The 21180-nt window shown below is 44.3% G+C and overlaps 1 long non-coding RNA gene across 1 annotated transcript in view; it reads right to left on the bottom strand.

Moving 5' to 3' along the window:
• Positions 1-384: 384 nt before the first annotated feature.
• The window catches only part of LOC120755987 (uncharacterized), a 40133-nt gene continuing 19337 nt past the window's right edge, over positions 385-21180 (bottom strand). Inside the window, exon 3 of the long non-coding RNA XR_005701972.2 lies at positions 385-1452. This is a non-coding gene — a long non-coding RNA (uncharacterized LOC120755987). The remainder of the gene's footprint in view (positions 1453-21180) is intronic.

Raw genomic sequence — 21180 nt, 5'->3', positions numbered from 1 at the left:
CAGATCATTTCAGCTGGAAAATACAGGTAGCTCTGAAACAGCTCTAAAAATGCTGGAGGACCCAAGTTCATTGTCCTCCAAACACTACATGAGGGCTATCAGTCAAAACTATTTCTTTTGTGTAAAAAAGGACCAATGCTATCAAAAGGGCTGAACACGGCTAAAACAAAATATGTCATTTTTTGGTTAAATACAAAGGCTTGGATTGTCCCAAAATGACATTTTAATGAGGAAGGAAAAGAATGAAAGAGATAATAACAGAAGAAAATTCTTTAAGTTTTTTCCTCATTTAATAAAAAACATTTTTAAAAAGGGAAGAGCAAAGAAAAGCATAAGGGATTTTTCTACATGAAAGATTGTGTCTGTTTCACAACATCCCCCTTCTTTACTAAGATGAAAAATGAAATAAAAGCTATCTCATTCATTTCCCCACAACTGGTGCATAGTTACACCAACCTGCAATAGCTTTAGGTCTGCGCTGCTGCGAAGGGCCACCACCTTCCAAGACACGCTGCAGGTATATGGCTGGTGAGTTAAGGCATGCCGTTGATTTTTTATTTATCACAAAATATCATTGCAATGCAATTGCATGATATTGTGCTGATCAGAAATCACCTTCAAGACAGTTTAGTGGTGTGACATGGTACACTGTCAACAGTAAATCTGGGCTGGAAGGCACTAGCCCATTCCGATGCTGATCACTGAAGACACCAGAAACAATTAAATGCCTGCTGTTAATCATGCTACCCAGCTTACAGGCAAACTACCATGTTCTGCAACCTTCTATGATTTTATTAGCTCAAGAGGCTCATATTAGGTTCCTTTTTTGACAGGAGACCTGCAAAGACCATGCAATGTTGGCAGAAATGGCATGGCTGCAGTGGAGTGCTGATGCTATTCACAACAGATGGACCCTGAGCTGTTCTAGTGAGAGCTGATCAGGTGAGCCCTAAGCTCAAATAGTATTTTACAGTCACAACACTTTGTATTGGAAGGACCGGTCACACTTTCCAACATTTCCAAGTTCCTGCACAGACAGTTCCTCCCTGTTTAAATTCCAACTGGGCAGCAGAAGTGTCATCTTCAATTCCAGTGGAAAGGAGTTATTTAACATTTCCTTGGGTGAAAATAAATGCAGACACAAACAAGTTGCCTCGCTTTGGCAGAATAATCAATGGCACAAATATGAGATCAAGAATAATAAGTGAGGCAGAAATTCTGCAGAAAAAGCTCGAGTTGAACCAGAGTCATCAGCGTAAAGCAATCCAAATCCACTCATGGACACTTTCAAAGAGAAGCACAGATGATCAGGTATGTCAGATGTCTCTGTGTTCATGGGGTTTCAGCTGGAACATTAAATTTAGGCCTGGATCCCAGATCCAAGAGAGATGGCGGCAAATAAGAGCCCTTCATGAAGAGAAGTATGACAATTCAAGACCTAGAAGGCACGACCTGTAAAGGTGAAAAGAAATTAAAATGTTCAGTCTAGAGGTGTGAAGGCGTAGGAGAAACATCTTTCTGGTAGGTAAAATACTCAACAAAAAGGAATGTAATTAGTCATTTTTCATGCCAGCATGGAATAGAGAACAAGACAAACTCCAGTGAGATCCAGATTAGACAAGCGGACCAAGTGTCTAGTGCTGTGAACTAGTGCTACAGGCTAGTGAAGTACTGAAACAGATTGCTGAAGGGAAGCTGTGATATCTCCATCACTGAAAGCTTTTAAAGACAGAAAATTAGCTAGAAAGTCATAAAATACTCCTCTGAGGTAGAATGCGTCTTGCCCTAGGGTAGGGAGATGGATTGGATCATCTCACAATGCTAATCCAGGCTTATTTTTTCTAATAATCATATTCAAATTAAAGAAACTAATTCACAGTGAAGCTGATTGATACGTCCAATACCGTGTATTAGACCAGTAGCAAGAGAGTATTAGGATCACCAGTGACTGGTATATGCACATCAGTGACATTCCCTTCAATACTAGCTGCAAAAAAATTTGAGAAGTAAATGGGGAGAAGGGTAATTTACTGTGATTTCCCTTCCTCAGTGTCGAAAAATATTACCAAAATAGCCTAACCAAAAGGCTGTAATAAGTATATTTCCATAAGTAGAAAAATTCTCTATTAAAATTGGAATATTTTTTCTTCTTTAAGTTTGGTGGTGGGTTAATGGTAAGCATTAACATTATCATACTTTTTATTAAGTAATACAGGCATTTTGTTAAAAAATAAGAGAAGTACAGTATTTAGACTTGTTCAGAACTTTTTTCCTTGAGAAAATGCAATGAAAGGCAAATGTTTTTCAGGTCATTCTATATCTATCTTCTCTTCAGAAAGAAAAACAAAATGTTTTAAGCAAACTGCTTCCCCGCTTTGGCATTTTTGAGTCCAGACTTCATAATCAATTGAAGCACATTTATGTTGCTCTCTTCTGGAAGTTAGCAGCAAGAATCTGAGGTTCCTCAGATATGTAGAGAGATAGAGTGTCAATGGTCTTGATGACTTTTTGGTCAAGGAGCAGCAACACTGGTGATTAGGAAGTTTGCCTTGTTAGCCTGGGGTTTGTCTCTGATACTTTCTCAAAGCAGGTCCCTGTGCTGCTTTCCCATAACAGCATAACTCCTGAACTGCATGTGCAGAGCCATGTTTGGGTGAAGGGGCCTGGACACCTCACTGCCCCAACACATCCTGCTGAAGTGATTCCTTATATAACAATAACACCTTTACATAGCAGTGTACTTTGTATGATGCTTGGCAGATCCCACCCCTGTGCTCGCTCTCTGTCACTCCACTTGCAGAGTCACACATTACAAAATTAGTTTCTTCACCACCTGAAATTGCAAAACCTGTTTATCCTTCTCTCATAGGGCCAAAGTCTTTGCTGGTAGCATTTAGTGGGATCCATTGTTTTTCACTCACACTGCCAGTTCTGTACATTCCTGTTACATTGACAGATTTTATTTATTGTATGCAGCTGGTATAATATGCACAAATCTACGTGGCTATTTCCCAAGACTGTAACCAGGATAATTGTTTCAGAGCATGGACAGAGTCCACCCAGATTCTTCCATCAGATCATGAGCAATGGTCTATGGTGGACTGCCAGTGGCATAGGGAGAAATTACATAAACTGAGTCATTAAACTGACAGCCTCCTTTCAAAGGGTGAAATGCACACACATTCATCCTAACACAACATATATGCTCCTCTGCAAATGGGACTTATGCAGGTTAAACTTTGCTTCTGTGTAGGACCAACTGTCTCTGCTGGGCCACATTCTTACCTCATGTAACTTGGTGTCTTCACATTATCCTCCCAAAGCCCTGTTGAGCTGCAATCCCATCTCCCCGCCCCCCAAACTACAGATCTGGAGCTTTCCATCCAGTGACAAGAATTCCACATCTGTAATACTGCTTCGTTGCTATCATCACCAAATAAGAGTCTGCTCATCACATGGTCTGCCCTGTATTTTTTTTTGTCAAAATAGAAATACAACAATTACTCTTATTTTTCTCAAAGGTCCTGTGCATAGAGTTCTTGCTGTGCAGTAGGGAATATAGTTTGTCTGAAATTCATTTGAGTATTGGTCATTTCCAATATGTTTCTGGTGCATTAATGGAAAAATATGGGAGCCCCCCCCGGTGCTAAAAATAATACCTTTCACTTCCCACAGATGATAACCAGAGTCTGTAACCTAGCAGACAAAGTGCCTACTTCAGCTATCAAAGGCGCAGCTGTATTTTCAGTACCTTTTCTGTTCACTTTTTTCCTACTCATGCAGTTTTAACGTAATTAATACCAATTTATTAAGCAGAACCATAAAAATCATAACAACGGCTGCCATCACCAACAGGTCAAATTTAGACATGCAGTAGGGTGTGCAAATACTGTAGGAGGAAGGGCACATGAAAGGATGAAAACTTGGGGCTTGTGTTAAAGAAGAAAAATTATGGTACCCATACACTGATTTTTACCAGAGGTCAAGCATACCTGATCACATTCAGCTAACATAATGAAAGCCTCAACTTCAAAGAAAAGCTTTATTCCTCATAGAAACAGTTTTAAAAGCTATGAATGTCCAACACTGAACTTCTATCAGCCGTGAGGACAGGAATGTAAAGAAACACCTCGTTAGATTCACTCAGGTCTATTTCTTAATGGTACTGGCTGTCTCCCCCCATAAGTTTCAACTGTAAAACCACGCAATTATCCAAAAAAAAGTATCCTGGAAAGGGGGAGAAAAAGGAAGAAGGATCAGTCTGACAAGTTTTGTCTTGGCAAAATGAAAAAGTGAAGTGTTTCACAGCAACCAGAATGCACAGTTTCACTCCAAGCTAGTCCTTGTGATACAGTATTAGATTTTTCTTTCTACTACTCTTTAGAGCTGCATTTAAATTTAAGAATAATCAATATAACGAGGAAAATGAAAGCTTGTTTTGCTTCTAAATATTAGGGAAAAAAACATCTAGAGTTTCCCTGCATCACACAACCAAAGCTGTTTTTTTTTTTAACCAAAACCCTGTTTTTTGTTAAAAATTTAGTTTTCAGCCAAAACACAATTTACCAATGATGACAGTCACGGAGTCAGTGGTAAGAGGCAAAAGAAGGAATCATACAGCAGAGCTGTAAAACCAGCAATGGGAACTGCTCCTTTCTTTTGCTATATATGTGGAACTGAGTGTGAAACACTCACAGAGCTGTCTCAAAATTCTTCCTCTGGCGTTCATAATTGCACCTGAAGGGCACACAGAGATCCATGTGGTACCAATGCATGTCATTTCCTCATTGGGAGACAAACCAGCTGTCTTCTTCCATCATGCAAAATAAAGCAGAGACAGGGACGTTGACGGTGGGGAGTTCTCCAGAACTGGCCAACCCACCCTGCAGGTACCTGCAGTAAAGGGCACGGTAGAAGCTCATGGTGGTGGCCTGCTCAGGCCACATCACCGTCCCGTGGACCTGCAGTGCTAGAGCACAGCCTTTCCTGCTGATTGCTCCTTCCTGGCAGATGGCAGTCCATAACACCATGGAGCATGGTACATAACACAGCCTATGGTCAGGTGATCATCCACCACATTTACATGTCTCCCTCTTTCTGATCACAAGGACCAAGAGCTCTGAGCCAGGACTCAGCCTCACATCATGCAGCAGATCTTCCTCACTGGTTTCACGTTTGAGTTAGTTATAGCTACAACTACAAGCTACAGCTGTAGTTCAGAAATCCTTTAGCACTTTGTCTTTGCAATGCAGGAAAAGAAGAGGTAGTTTGGGCCAAATCCAGGAGTAAGAGATGCTCTGGAAAATCCTATTGGCAAAAATAAGAGGCTCATCTAAAGCAGAGAAGGGTTAAAGAATTTCTTTACCCAGCATAGAAGCTCACAGTTCAGAAAGCATGCTCCAAGAGACAGACTTGCCCCCTCAGACACGCAAGGACCTCTCATCAGGAAAGCAGAAGGCAAGATCCATAGTGCAGATCTGAGAGAAGAAAACAGCAGTGGCCCTGTGCGGCAGCTGTTCTTCCCGCTAGTAAATGGGCTCAGCTCACCCTGACTATCTTCAGAACCAGTTGCCTGATGCAAACACCGTAATGTTTTGCATTAAGGTCTTGCTTCTGTACTGTTCACAGTGCTGGAAAAGGAGCTTTCCAGTTCCCCTCTAGTCTTTTCTATCTGTGCGTTAAGCACAGAGGAAAACAGAGTAAAAGATGCTGAGAGAAATTTTGGGATGCATACACCACTTTATGTATTTTCTTTTAAATTCTCCCTTTGTCAAGTGACATCTTGAATGGGGAGGTCAGGCTTTCCACCTGTCCAGACATCACCTGTTAGTTGTCTGAGATAAAAATTGTCTTCTTTATACTTCAGAATGAATGTGTCTTTGAGGTGAAAACAATTCACAGCTATGTTATACATTAGAAATCATCATTCTACTTTTGGGCTATTCTGGATTTACAAGCCTGGAAAAAAAACCTTAACATCAATAGAAGAGGGCTCTCCAAGAGTAAAAGACATATAAATGGCCTAGAGTTCATAGCCAATTTTAAAAACATCATCTTGCATAATCAAGAGTGTAGCCCAGGAACCAAGGCAAGGTAAAGAAAAGAGGAAATCTGCCCTACACACTATTACATTGTAGATGGTCTTATTTATGGGAAATGCTCCCAGAGCCAGTCATGAATTGGAAAATCACATCCAGTCTGGGTTTGACTCTCCATGGATGGGACACAGCTGTGAGTTTGATACATTCAATCTTAAACCACATGCAAAATATTTCCAAAATAATCTGGGCTTCCCTCTTTCAATCTCAAAGATATATTTCCTCAAAACTGGCATCAGTGTTGACTAAAAGGCAGCAGCATAAAAGGAAAATATTTCTGAAGAAGCAAGATCTCTAGCTCACACACACACAAAAAAATCTTGTGTTGATTTCATCTCCCTCAGACCCAGACCCACATTTGGAAAGCCATTTTTAATAGCATTGCTTTTAAGCTAATCAGATGAACACTGTGCATGCTGCAGCTTAAGAGCAGTCAAGCATAACATGAACTTTGGAATTTTGTGCTACCTGCCCTGCCCCATCGCCTGCTAGCACTGGGCAAACACACAGTGCCTGTCCACAGGGAAGACCCTTGACACTGACTGCATGGACATGGGTTCTCTCCGCTGTTGCTCATGGTGCTTGAGGAAAATGTGACCAGCTGTAAGCACAATGCCAAGTATAAGAAGAACTTCTTGTGAGCAAATTAGCTGTTTCCCCTTCAGAAGTTCAGACCTCTCAAAATCCTTATTTACTAGAATTCAAGCAAAAAAAAAAAAAAAAAATCAGAAGCAAACAAGTGTCTCTGTGTCATCTCTTGGCACTGGAAATGGAAAGACTAACTACAAGTTTTCCTTTCTACCGTATTTCTTTCTGTGACTGTCAGACCAACGACACAGTAACCTAAATCAACCTGGTTCCATCATTTCTGTCATTCTACAACTACAACCATGTCTATCATTGGAGTCCTCTACTTCTACTATGCCCACACAATGGCTTTTTACCTATTTGGAAGATTTCTATGGTCAGCTGTGTAGATTTGAGAGTATTTGCCAATAACGAGAATAATGTCCAGCTTCCAGTGTTTGTCCCAAACCTCATCTTTGAAGCCCCACAGAAAAGATGAGAAGACCACCAGAAAGCAGCTGTGTTTTTCAAAGACTGTACTCTATTGTTTCCTAAAGGCTTCCAGCAAACACACTCTTCTGGATCTCTCAAACATGCTAGAAGATTATCATCCATGTTTGTAACAACCCAGTATTCCAGCTAGGGATTTATTTTGTTCTCCCATCTCCCTTCTGTGTTTTTTTTAAAAAACAGCATCACAGCATAGCAGCCACCACTGCTTCAGCAGCCCTGTGCAAGTCACATCAATTCCATTCCCAGGGGTGCAAACCAATTTCTCTTGTTTTTCCGCCCGTCTCTCTGGCTGAACCTCCAGCAGCCTTCAATCCCATTAATCCAAGCACTGCTGGCGATGACGAAGACTGATTTCACCGGCAAACGATCAATTTGTATCTCCCCCCCTTTTTTTTCTTTTTTCCCCCTTTTTTTTTTTTTTTTTTGTGCGATGTACAAAATATCATGAAAAAGGCGTTAGTGGTGATAGTTCCACAACAGTGAAATAATAGAGTAATAAGGCAATCCACTTTTGACCTTGCAGGACAGCTAATTCATCTACCCATCTATCTTAATTATTCCCTGGGTTACAAAAGAGAAACTGTACAATTCATTCATTCCACGGTGACAATTCCATTTTCCACCCCCAGTAAAGCACCATCCTTTCTCTGCAGTGATCCTGCCATAGACCACATCCCTTCTCAGCCTACTCAAACCAGCCCTCATGCAAACAGTCACTAAAGGCCTGATCCAAAGCCTGCTGAAGTCAATCAAGTCAGGCCCTTGTTGGCCCCAGTGCATTCCAGTCCATGCCCTTCCATACTTGCACCTCATTTCTGAGCAAACAAGGAGTCAGCAACCTTCACAAGCCATATTAAAAGTGGGATTTCTGGCAGAATAGACAGGTGTGCAGACAGGCTAACTTTACCCTGGGAGAGTGATCTTTTCAGATCTTCTTTCATGTTTCTGGAAAGAAGGTGATTTACACAAAGGTACTTATTCTCTCAGAGAAGTCTGCCTGCACTGGATGAGAGCAAGATAGGACCTCTGAATTTGGAGGGCACATTATGATAAGTGTACAGAGAAGACATAGGCCAAACGGTGAAGAAGAGTCAAAGAGCATTTTCTGATGGCACTGTTTTAAGTTTTGCTTTGCATCATTTATTGAATATTCATTTGTCTTGGAATCTAGTATCTGTCTTAAATACCTTGCAACCTGATTTTCCAGCTGCTTCCCCTCAGAGGCTGAATACAGCTCGACCATTTTTAGACATGGCATATGCAAGTAGACTGCACACAACTCTCCATCCAGCAGGGAGAGTCTGGTGTGAATGAATGTCTCCTACCATGCCCTGAAAAAGTCAAGGTTATTCTTCACCTCCAATATGAAAAGGGGTCTGCTGGCATTTGCAATGCTGAGGTCTGACAACTTCCCTTACAGCCTAACAGTTGCTAGGGAGAAAGTGGAAAACTGGCCACATAAGGAGGTAAGGAGGATGGTGCTTCGAAGGGAGTACGGGTAACTGAGACAAATCCCACTGACTCCTGGTTATTCCTCCTGTGTGTTAAGTTTAAAAAAATGCAGGGGAAATCCCCATAAGGGACAGTTGTTTCAAGTCAGGTTTGTCCTGCTGATATGTCCTTGAAGACCTGCACTTTTCTGGCATCTGACTTCCCTGTTTTTAAGGTTATCTTTGGACTACAGCTCACCGTTCCTCTACTTAGCATCTTCATATTCCCTTTGGACTTTGGAGCAAGCCAGACTCCTCTCCTCTCCTCATCTGTCCCCCTTCCCTCACTTTCTTCTTACTGCTCAAGCCTGTATCTCTGCTTGTCTTTCCAATACTCAATGCTCCTTATCTACCATATACCCCCCTTTCTTCCTTAAAGCCACTAAACTCAGCACTTCATTTCCTCTGTCTGTAACAGGTCTTTTTAGCTTCATTTCCTTTGCTGCCTGGTTTCTCCACCTCTGTCACATTGGTCTCCCGTTTTGGCTGCCCTACTGTAACAAATACATTCTCTTTTTCACACCCCCTGTCTCACCTCCTGGACTCCCCCACTTGTCCCATGTTGTCTATCCACACTTTTGATTCACATTAGTAAAGCAACTTAAATCTTCCACCAGCTTCACTCTGCTGATACATCCTCTGCTCCCTTCTATCTTTTCCCACTCTTACCTTCATTTTCCCTTATTATTGTTTTTCATACTTACTGTGGTCCCTGACCCATTGTCTCACCAACCTACTCTGCTCCCTCTGCCCCACAAACTTTTGCAAGAGTACACAACCTATTTCCCTCTTCATCACTTCTAACCTGAGATCGTAATCTCTTAAGAGAAGTAGACACATCTTATGTGACATTTATACTGTGTCTTGTCAATGTGCAGTGCTTTGAATGACTATTATTAATACATTAGTAATACAAAGACACCACCTTGGGGTCAGGTATCCCCAAAAAACAGATTTCTCCAAGCATTTAAGTACATCAGGGTACTATTAGGGCTGCTTTCCCCTTTGTTACAGTTTTCCCCTAAGTCTGCCCCAGCAGTTCTTGTCAGAAACAAGATCCTGGGCTAGAGTGTAAACTGAGAGGAAAGACAATGCCCTAGATCCCAAAGACCAGAACTGGAGCCTAAAGTCAGGTGTTCACAGGGATAGCAGGAAAATCCACCCTGACGACAATAAATACCCAGGACATTGCACAGACGTCTTCAAATCCCTTAGTGCAGAGGTGCCTACTGATATCTGCTCCTCTGAAGACCCAAAGTCAGTTGACAAGAGTCTGGCACAGAAATGTGGGCAGCATTTAGGCCAGCTGAATACAGCCCTGGATGCCACTGAGCAATGAAAATAGCACAGCAGAAGGCAAAGCCTGGACCAGTGATGCTGCTTCACTGCCACATGTGCACCATTGTGCTCCATACCTCAATGTGCCTTTCAACAGAACCTGCATAATATGTCCAGGCTCTTTGGAAGCAGCAAGTGGATGCAAAGATGAGGTCTACAGTGAGTAATCTTATAGCAGGACACAGATCATGTGTGAACAAAAGTACCAGCACCAAAGCAGGGCAAGCTGATGCACAGGCATAGCTGACACAGGTTGCTGCAAGCTGTACACTGGAAACAGCCTGTGCCATAACTACCCCAAGTTCCAGCAGAGAAGCTGGAGAGTATCACAGTGCAGAGTAACACAGAACTGCTTTTCCAGTTAAAGACATTGACTACCAGCTGAGGAGGATGGATTTCAGCCACTGACTGACACAGGAAAGGCACTTTTAGTTGGCCAACTTCTCTCGGTTCACATATTTATAGGATGATAACAGTGATGGCCCATGAGCCATAATGTGATTTTTTTTCAACAACTCAGAATTCATGCTGGATAAGTATCACGCTCTCCCCTCAAGAATTTGCCTTTCTGCACCTCCTGCCATGCTGGTACTTGTGGTATGCAGGAACATTTCCCACCTCAGGCACAGTTACTAGTCTCCTTCTTGGCACTGGATATGGAGTATAGCTAGACAGCTGAATGCTTTGATCTTCTTGATGGCTGGTGTGCATACAAAGCTTTTGGAGTCGTGTACTTCCTTGTTCCCCAGGAGAGCAAAGTTTCTTGCTCAGCTGAAAATTAACTTCTGGAGTTTGTACTTGCTCACTTCCTCTTAAATGGCCTGCAAAGTAGCTCTGAAAGCCAAGTATTGCATTCCTGGGATCCCACGACTGCCTTTTCCCAGGCACTCCTCAAAACAAAAGAAAGAGAGAAAGCTGAACTGAAGATTGAGAAGAACAGTGGTGCTGGCCAAAGAAGTTTCAGAGGAGAGAAAAGAAAATGGAATGAGAAGAGAGTGAAGGAAAGAAAAAGGAATGGAGGGAGAGAGGGAGCAGCAATAATAAGGTCATTTGTTACAGGAGCTACTCCTAGTCTGTGTGTATGTAACACAATTTGAGCTAATTGTATTGCCCTCACTTTGGGGACGTTGCTGTCTGTCTCTGAAGCTTTTTCTAATTTCCCCCCTTAATGTACGATTTCAGAATCTTTCATTCTAATGATTTTAATGCAATCAGCAAAACTATGCATGTAATTGTCTTTGGCACAGCACTCGCTGGAGTGGCACTCAGGGACAGCTCCCTGAACCCAGGACTCCGACAGGAGAATGCAAAACAGGCCTGTTTTCAATCACCGCGGCAGAAGGCAGCCGGCAACGTCTGCGAAAGGCTGCCGAAAAAAAACATTTGTCGGAAGACAATGACAAAAAAGGGGGTCTCAGCTCGGTGCTATTCAGAGACAATTTGTAAGCACGGCTGTTGAAGTCGATCCAAAGGCTCCGGAACAGCTGGAGCTTTGCAGTGATTGATAAGTGCGCCCAGGAGAACTTCATTTCTGCCTGAATGAAGACAAAAGCCCCGCGATGCTGGGCGGATGGGTAATGTCACTATCATTAAGTAGTGAGAGTGGATATGCCAGACCTTCAGATGGGGACACAGTCAGGGCTATGAGGAGAGGTCAGGGCACCCTCCCTTCCTTCCCATCACTGCCAGCTCTCTCCCCTCCCTGACTCCCCCGCTCCTCTCACACACACTTTCTGGACAAACACCCCCTCTACTAATTGTAATCCCCCTATAACACAGGTTCCCCCGGCTTATAAGTACAGACCATAGGTCTCTCCTTCTCTTCATAACTGCTCTGCACACACTCCTTCCAGACCCTTAAGAGCTGGTTCAGACTGTAGGTGTTCCAGGCCATCCACATGCACCTTTTCCATGTATAATGTCACTGTTGCTCATGATTTCACACTCGGAAGACACTACACCCTTGAGGGCCATCTTCAGTACCCAAACTTGGGCAACTCCCACCAAAGGCTGCTTGTCTCCATCCCTGTATTCCTCACCAGCACCTTCTGAAATCCAAAGCCTGCATTTCTAAAATCAAGTCCAAATTTTTGGGCAACCCTGTGAGCACCAGAACATGAGCAGAAAGCACGTAAAATGCAGAGCTGATCACAATGGAATTGAACTGGCATCTCTGTGCTTTGCACTGAATCTCAACTGCTTAAGGTTTATCTGGTTTAGGATGTTTGCTGACACAGTCTCTTTTTCCCTTCGGAGTTACCACATCTCACATGCAGTCATTATGAAGAGCACTGGAGACAAGTAAATAAACTAAAACCTCGGCTTTCACTTTGTGCTCTTCTCATGGTGAAGAAAAAGCTGATAGATAAAATGCAAGTTGTTCTGAAATAAACACCAATATAAAAGGACCCATTTGCATATCAAATTACCTTTGGTTGTGGTGCTGCCCACAACCACACAAATTCAAGAGCTGGCTCCTTGGTTTCTACATATTTTGTAGCCAGGGTGTTGGACACCTGAAACTGCAGTACAGCTGGGAATCAGGAGTGCACCACAGAAGCCGTCAGAAAACAGTACACAGCATAGTCGACATCACTGCAGGAAGGGGAACAAACTGCCTGAAACTTCTCTAAGCCTGGGTCCAACAAATCGTCCGAGGATTTAACAACCGAGTCAAACACTTGCTTCTTTCCCTTCCAAGTAGTGAACCCAGCTCTTTTCTCCTGCTGTCAGTGGCCAGCCTAGGCAATGCCAGAGAGAAGACATAAGACCTCTTCCAAAAACCCTACAATCTTTCATTTAGCAAGAAATATTAGTCTGTCACCTCCTGGGGTGGTTTAAGGAATACGAAGGTGAAAGAAGCAGAACTGGAGAAAAAAATATTCAGATGGGCAGACAGCCCATCACTATTATACTTCTTGCTGATATTTTAGGCCACCCCTCTCACACATAATGCAGTTAACTGCTATTTAGATGACAGAACCTAAGAACATTCAGAGCTACAATTCCTCAGTGGGGATTCCGGTACAGGATACTCTCAAGCAGCCACAGCTGAGTGACTAATCACGAAAGGAGATGAACCTGAAGAAAGATGAGAAGCTTAGAGTCAGGAGGTCTGGGATTGTTTCCAAACTCTATTACTGACCTGGACCAAATCACACCCACTCTGCTGTGTCTTTTTTCCCCCCCTTTTCTGCTCAAGAGCTCTGCAGTACAGGATCCAGGCTGCTGTTCAGCAACTACAGCAACAACATCCCACCCTGAGCTGAAACTATAATCTACCTCAGCAATAACATTTCCAAAAATCTACCAGCACCCAGCATATTCCTGCCTTGTTGCCACTACGTCAGAAGCCATAAACCCAAGTTACTCAGGGAAAGCAAAAACACCAGCTATCAGATTATCACTTCCCCTCTGCAGTGCAGATCAGATCCATTTAAACCTTTTGAAAGCAGCACCACCACCATCACTCCCCCGTTTCCCATACTCTTTACAGATAGTGTGCTGCCCTAAGGGAGGGAGCTGAGAGACCCAGAGATGCCCTTTGCCAGAGGTGATCTCTAGTTGCTCAGTTTTGTCAATTAACTATTTAGAGCCCAGGGGGCATAAACTCGCTATTCTCCTACTCAATGACACCAGTGTCATCAATCCAATGCCACCTCAGAGTGTTAGTTCTTTGGGCAAGGGGAAGCTCTGTACAAAGCCTACCACATGCCCAGGCCTCTATACCACCACAGGAAGCAGCAGCAGCCCATACAGCTCCAGCACACACACAGAGATGCTCGCTACCCCTCTGTGCCTTCTGTGGCTGGTGAAAGCAAGGTCAGCTGACATTATTCTCAGTATCCCTCCACTTTCCAAATTCTAGAAACCTCTTGCTGAAGCAACATGGGTGGGAGTTTACTGACTTACACCTAGCCAACATCTTGCTCTCTCTGCAAGATGATGGAATAGCACAGGCCAGTGATCAGCAGAAAAGGCAGTTCCCACTGGCCTGCAGAGAAGCACCAGCCCCACTGCTATTTGTACATGTCCTCTGGAATCTCCTCATTCAGCACTGTTCTTGCCAAAGCCACCACGAAAATGTGCACATCATTCCCTAACCTCACTGTCCCCAGAGCTGGCACTGGCTGCTCGTTCTGCCAGCCTGCTTGGACAGCTAAATAGTTATGCAGAGCACTGCAGTCTTGGGGAGATCCCAGGCCTTTGGCACATGATTTGGAGGGCCCCTTGTGGACATCCTTCCTGAGCTGGTAGCCCAACTTGGCTGCAGCAGGAGAACATCTCTTGTAGCCTTTCTGGAACAGGGGAGTCACCACAGACCCTTTCTGGAAAGGGAAATAGAGACACTCAAGCAGCTTAGTGGTCCCTGTCAGCCAGGAAAAGAACAGAATCCCAAAGGCCCATTGGCTTACAGCTGCTGTCTTCCCCTGAGCAATGCTATTTCAGTTTCTGTACCTCCACTCTGCAGGCAGTTGTGACAATACAGAACTACTTCTGCCAGAAAAGGTCTCTTTTCAGGGCCTGCACATCCAACACCTATGCTACCAAAGCAAAACTTTAGCAGTGAGAAGTAACAAGATAGCCAGATTTAATAAACTAATCTAGACAAGCAGAGACTTTATTACAACTAAGACCTTCAAAATCTCCACTCAAGCTCAGTCAGTCCTAAGCTCCCAGAAAAGTGACTTGCCATTGCAGTAATATATTCCCCACAAGACACTCCATTTGTCATAGCTACTGGGTTCCAGCTTCTAGCAGAAAAAATTGCCCAAGCATCTCACTGCTGTAAGGCTTCCTGTTCCTGATTTTGTTCCCAGTAAAGGATTTGGCAAAGTTTTCAATTATATTTTCCCAGTTTCTTACACCAATCTGGCATGTCTGTTTAGCCTGTGACCCTCATTCACCTTTCAGCTGTCACCTGTAGCATGACTGACAATACTGTCAGGTCCAATATAATCTTCACATGCAGGTACAGCAACGGTGAGCATTAGAATCCTTGGATATGTTCATACAGTCAGGTACAAGACTCCAAGGTCACTCCCTGGAAGCGCATAGCCTGCATCACGTCTTTTTGAGCACAGGGTACCCAAGAGCACCAGGCACAGCAGGTCATGGCCACGCAGACCAAGACAAGCTGTATGCAGCCCACACACAAGGCATTTAGAGGGACAGTCAGGAGGTGGTCTGTCCTTTTAGGCCTGTACAGATACAGCCTCTATTACCACCATGAGAACACATGGCAGAACCAAAAGCAGACCACTCTTGTCCCCACTCTGATCTGTGAAGTAATAAATAGTGATAAATCTTGACAGAGAGCATCCAAGTGTCTGGCATGCTATGGAGAGTGAGGGCAAGGCAGCTTCTGCTATAGGAGATGATCTCTGGCCTGCCTCTCTTGATGACCCCAGAGAATTCACACCGCCCTGCTCCCTCCTCTTGAAAGGTGATAACAAAGGTGTGAGTTTCTAAGCCTGACTGGCTCATGGAGTTAAAACCCAGTGAACCTGACCAGATCAGTGATAAAGCCAGAGCTCTGCTGAATTGGTCATTCTCTTGCTCTCTCCTTCTCTTGCCTGACCCCTCTTTTGCATGGTTCATAGAATCGGCAAAACTCCCTGACACAGAAACTGGAAGACACTCGATCTGTCGGTAACAATTTCCAGCAGCTCTGACAGGAACAGGCAGAGCACAGGAAGAATAAAAAAAGGAAAAAAAAAAAAAAGAAAAAGAAAAAAAAAAAAATAAAGAAAGAAAGAGAAAAAAAAAAAAAATAAAAAAAAAAAAGGAAGATTTTTCTGTCTGCCTCGTATTCTCCTTTTTGTTATTCCTTTGGCTACCTCCCTTTCCTTGAGCTGCGTGTCTCCTTTCCTCTGTCTGCAGCTGGACAGATGAAGACAGTCCATGGGCTGCAGCAGACATCCCAACTCAAGCCATGAAAGAGACTAACTCATCCTGGAGGAAAGACTACATAGAGAAGGGTACATTAAACCTGTCTTACTTTAAACCCCCACAACACCTGCAGCATGCTGGTTCCCTGTCCTGGTTGCCCACACTGGCAGGGAGGCTTGGAACAGGTAAGGAACATCAGTGAAGAAGATAAGGCTGGCAACGATTTATATCCACACAATATTTACATTTTTAGGTCATCTTTGCTGAGGAGATGCTTTCATTCATCTGATTTTGTAGAGTTAAAGGTGGCCTGGAACCATCAGTGTGTTTTTACCCACTACATGCGTGCCTCTGTCTTTGATCCTTCCTTCTCCTCTCACTGTGGCTTCAAGCCAGACCCACAGGAGGCTTCACAGAGTACTGGGGGTTTTTGAGAAGTCAAGGCACACAGACAGAGATTTCTGCAGCCCCTTCTGCGTTGTACATCTGAATCACAGACTGACACTGTCACTAAGGAGACTGGACTCTGAAATCCAGGTAGTTTCTGCCCATCCTGAAATTTTGATGTCCTTCACTAAGCAAAAGTCATCCTGGCTAAGTGTCTAGGGAGAAGCGAGTGCACAGTATGACACCTACCTTTGGAGACAACACTCATCCTCCTAGATAAACATTAGATCAATGAGAGTTAGAGATAGTGGAATGTGTGTTGTAACTTCAGAGCTGCATTTTCCCCATCTTCCTCTCCCACTGAGGGATAGGTTTTCCAGAACAGGTGATCTTTTGAAGGAGGTATGTGAGACGATAGGAAGGAGAAGCCATTGCTCTGATGGCCCAAAGGCCAAGAAACAACAGTATTTATTACACAGGACTAATTTTTACTATGGTAGAACCAGACCATCATATCATTGTACAACCTGCACCTTCAGAAAATACACACCCTTGGAAGAGTCTGGCTTGTAAATAAGACCTTATGTGATACAAGTCACCTGTAGGGAGGGAGGAAGGGAGAGCTCTGGAGGAGAAATAGAATGGGTGACAAGCATAAACACGCAGAACATACTTGATTACCAAAAGTCACAGCAAGCCAGGATTTTACATTTAGTCCAGGCACCACTTGGGACATACCAGCAGGACAAGACGCAGGGTGATATCACCAGCAGGGTGCTATCTACCATGAAGCTCTTTCCTTTAAAAGACAAAGCACATTTGGCTCAGAACCTACACAGCATTTCACAGCCTACATGACACTGTGTCCATGAGTCCAAGCCACACAGATTGACTTATTTTAACTCCTGACACAGGCAGAAATTCAGAATAAAAGCTTTACTCCTTCCTCTCTGGTAGAAACCTCATCAATGTCTATTTAAAGTGGAAATTGGTCCCAGAGTTGAAGAGAAGGCTGAAATCTAACTTTGGAAGTGATCAGTACTTGGATTCTCCCCAAAGGCAGAAATTTGACTCCCCATCTAGCTCTTTTCTGTGCCAGAATCAAGTTTTATGGTGCTCAGCCTCACTTGCTCCGCGTATTATGGCACATCAACAAAAGGAGGCCCAACATGTGAAGTTGCAATTGCCCTTCCTGTCCAAAACAACTGATCAGAGCTGTGCCAAATGCTGCTGCTTGTTTCCTTCTCAAGAGATAATTACAGCATCTAGAAAACACAATTTGCCTTGTTGCTTTTAATTCCCATCAACAGAACAGACAGCTACTGCTACACTCACTCAGGGACTACAGGTAGAAGTCTGGGAAGGATGGAGTTGTTCCAGCCTCAGCTCGAAAGGGCTGGGAGACTTTCAGCTCCCACTGTTGTCACCCTTTGCTTTGCCTTGACCCACAGTCCGCTCTGCTTTCTCTGTCTGCTCCACAAACCATTTAGGCATCTGTAGTCAGAGGCTGAACCCATTGCTGTGAAGGGAAGGGTGACCTTATGCTTGAGACACTGGTGCTGCCTGGAAGAACAGGAGTTCAAGTCCGCTGGAAGCTCCCTGACCATGTCCTGGGGAGGTTCTAAAAACTCCACAGTCTTTTGATGTTGACTTCCTCTCAGCTAGCCAGAGAAGCTACCATAACCTAGCTGGTGAGGCAGGTGGTGTGTGGTGCTGCAGACTGGCTGAGTGCTCCAGCAACTGCTGACAGGGGCATTGGTGAAATCCGGGCCAGGAGGGACAAGGGGTGGATGTCTCGCACCACAGGCTAGAAACACATGCTGTTTGCTGGTGTGACATGGGGAATCCCAGAAGCGGGATACACAGATTCAACAGCTCAATGAAAGAAAGAGAAAGGGAGAGGCAAATTAGACATCTCATAGGAGCGAGCAGGAAGAGGCTGTAACAGGCCCCCACTTGAGAAAACCAGAACCCTTCTTGCAAACCTGGCAGCCATGTCCTTTTAGACTAAACAGCCTTCAGAGCAGCCGTCGTCTCCCACTGTGCTTTAAGCAGCACCCACCATCGCAAACCCCAGCTGAGACAGGGCCACCAGGCCATGAAGAGCAGCAATGAAAATAGAACAGACAAACTCAATTCATGGAACATCCCTCAAGCAGGAAGCACACACAGTGAGCCAGAAATGCTTCTAGGGAATCTGAAAGCAAGTCCCCTTTAAGGTCAGAATTGGCCCAAATCGCCTATAATTGTACAAACTGATGAAAAGCCTGAGTGACTCAAAACCTAAGGAATCTCAGCCATGGAAAATCAGGGCAGGGAAAGTCAGGAAGCAAATCAAGCCCTCCTGGTGCAGCTGCTACCTCTTGCAAGACAGCACCCAGCGGGTTCTCTAAGATTTTATCCACCACAACCACACCAAACTCAGACTGTGCCAGCATGGCAGTTTGAAGTGAAACAGTCAAGTAGCTGGATACCAAGGATAAATAAGATTTCTGCTAATCCTGCTTTCACAGCAGGATACTAGAAAATTTAGCTGACCTTTGTTAAATAAGCTCAATGGGTCCCTTGAGAGATGGTGAATTACTGTGAGTGAGCAAAGAATGTCTGCCCTGGGCTACAGCCTGCAGAGAGGGTTTTTTCTTACACACGAGGCTGCAACCCACCCCCCCTTCACTGGACAGTGTATTTCTTCTATGCTACAGGGGATAGGCCACCCCCAAGCTACAGCAAGGGAAGCCAGTTGTACCACATCTGTAGAACACCTCTCAGCGGCACAGGAGACACTCGGCACCACACAGCTTTACAGCTGCAGACTGGAAATTCTCACCAGCAAAGCTGAGCTGCCAACAGAGCACTTCTTGCCCCAGGGTGCCACTGCCATGGCTGCCCGTTTCCCTGCTCACAGGTGTGCCCTCTGGACTGCCAGCACATGCACCTGTGTAGGGCCCCCCGGGGATGGAGGAGGACAGGCAGCAGTTTGGACACAAGCCCATCGTAGACTTCAGTGGCACAGGGTCCATCTACTGACATACTGTGAATCCATTGGCAAAACATGGACCAAAACAGTACCACAGCCAGATGCAGCCAGACTATAACTTCATTGCTACACACTCTTCCTTTGGGAAATAAAAAAATTTAACAACTGTCCACCTGTTCCAGCTTGACTAGCTGGAATTTAGACCACCTCATCTGACTGGCTGAGGAAGCAGATGAGACAGAGCAAGGTAACATGAAGCTTTTTCATCTGTGTTCTGCCTGAAGTGGATTTGATGAGACGCAGAGGTCACAAAGGGTGACATCAGTTGAGACATTAACATGCCACAGCAGGAGCTGCAGACTATTTCCTTTCCAGGCATAATGAGACAGAAAACAGTAATACAAAGCTGCATCTAGGATCTTCCATTCAGCATCTAACAAGCTGGATCAGAAAACCAATCTGGGCCAACCTCTTTAGAGTGAACTGAGCTAGGACAAATCCCACCTGGAAAAGATAAGTCCAGAACTATGTTTCTGGGTATAAACAATTGCTCCAGGTGCCACTACTTTTTCCTTGCATGACCTCAAGAAATAAGAAGGAGTAGGGATGGGAGAATTGCAATCAAACTATTTTTTTTTTTCTGTTTCTCATTCTTTAAACAGTCCCTGGGTACCTGGATAGACAAATACCTGGACTGCCCACTCATGGCAAATTAAAAACAAAAAGTATGTTTCAGATTGCTGACCTCCCTTTATTTCACTCTCTCTCATCTCCTCCCAACTCTGACCTCTCTAAAGTTCTCAACTGAAACAGATCACAGATTCCAGTGTCCATAAAAACAGGAACATTTTTATTTTAGTTTTGAAGCCTATTTGAATGACCCTGCTGAGGGCAGGGGGGGATGAGGAGCTGGGGGTGGGGGGGTGGTAAGGAAACAAGATCATTCATCGTGGCTGAGCAGTAGAATTCCATTTGCCAGGCTCTGAAATGAGAGACACTGCTGATGAAGTCAAAAAAGGAAAATGCTGCTCTGTGTCATTTTTCTCCTTCTCCCCACCCCAAGTCTTTTATATGTCTTCCCCCCTCTCTACCCCCTCAGTCTCCCAGCAGGCTCTCTGGAGATAAAGGGGGAGAGAAGCAGAAAGATTGGTATCTCAAGGGAAACCCACACCTCTCAATATTCAGAATATTGAATATGAAATGTCAGAGGAGTTATCAATCTTACTTTGAAGGCACAAGGAGCTTAATTTGTTAGTGCAGGATGCAAAAGGGGCCTTCCAGACCTATTCTCTGACTCTTCCAAGCGCATTTCACCACTGGAGGTTTTGTGATTGCTCACTACACAGTGTCCAAGTAGGAAAGGGAGACACATTCAATCCTGCCAATCTGTCCTGGGCAGCAAGGGAAGGTGCAGAGAAGTGGAAGAATGTACAATGGCAGCAGTGTTGTGCAGAGGAGCAGCATGAGGTGAGGGCCAATTCTTAGCTGGTGGAAAGTCATATGCTACTTCAATTAGCCTCTAAGATATGATGATACAGCTCAAATCATGTAAGGAAATTAAGCAAACCCTCTGCTGACACCAGTGACCACAGCAGTTGTGAAACCAATTGAGCCCAGCCCCTTCCCTCAACCATAGGCTCATCCCTTATGATCAAGATATCAGCACACTTCCTTACCTCTTCTCTAACTTTAGTGCATGCAGACAGAAGCCTCAGTGAGGGCCAGAGAGCAGCCTGAGGTACAACAAATAGCCCCAACGCAATAATCACACACTGCAAAGCAGTATGGAGAACAGGACCCTGGCTGACAGCAGAGCAGAGGGAGAGTGGGGTTTAGGCTCCAGTGAGATGAGTGGAAAACAATACTGGCAGGACATCTCCCAAAAAAGAGATTTTTATACACTGTCAGTACAAAGTTT

This window comes from Hirundo rustica, chromosome 8 (assembly GCF_015227805.2).
Source record: "Hirundo rustica isolate bHirRus1 chromosome 8, bHirRus1.pri.v3, whole genome shotgun sequence".
Classification (NCBI taxonomy): Eukaryota; Metazoa; Chordata; class Aves; order Passeriformes; family Hirundinidae; genus Hirundo; species Hirundo rustica.
The sequence above is the reverse complement of the archived record's forward strand: the minus strand, read 5'-3'. Positions and strand labels throughout refer to the sequence as shown.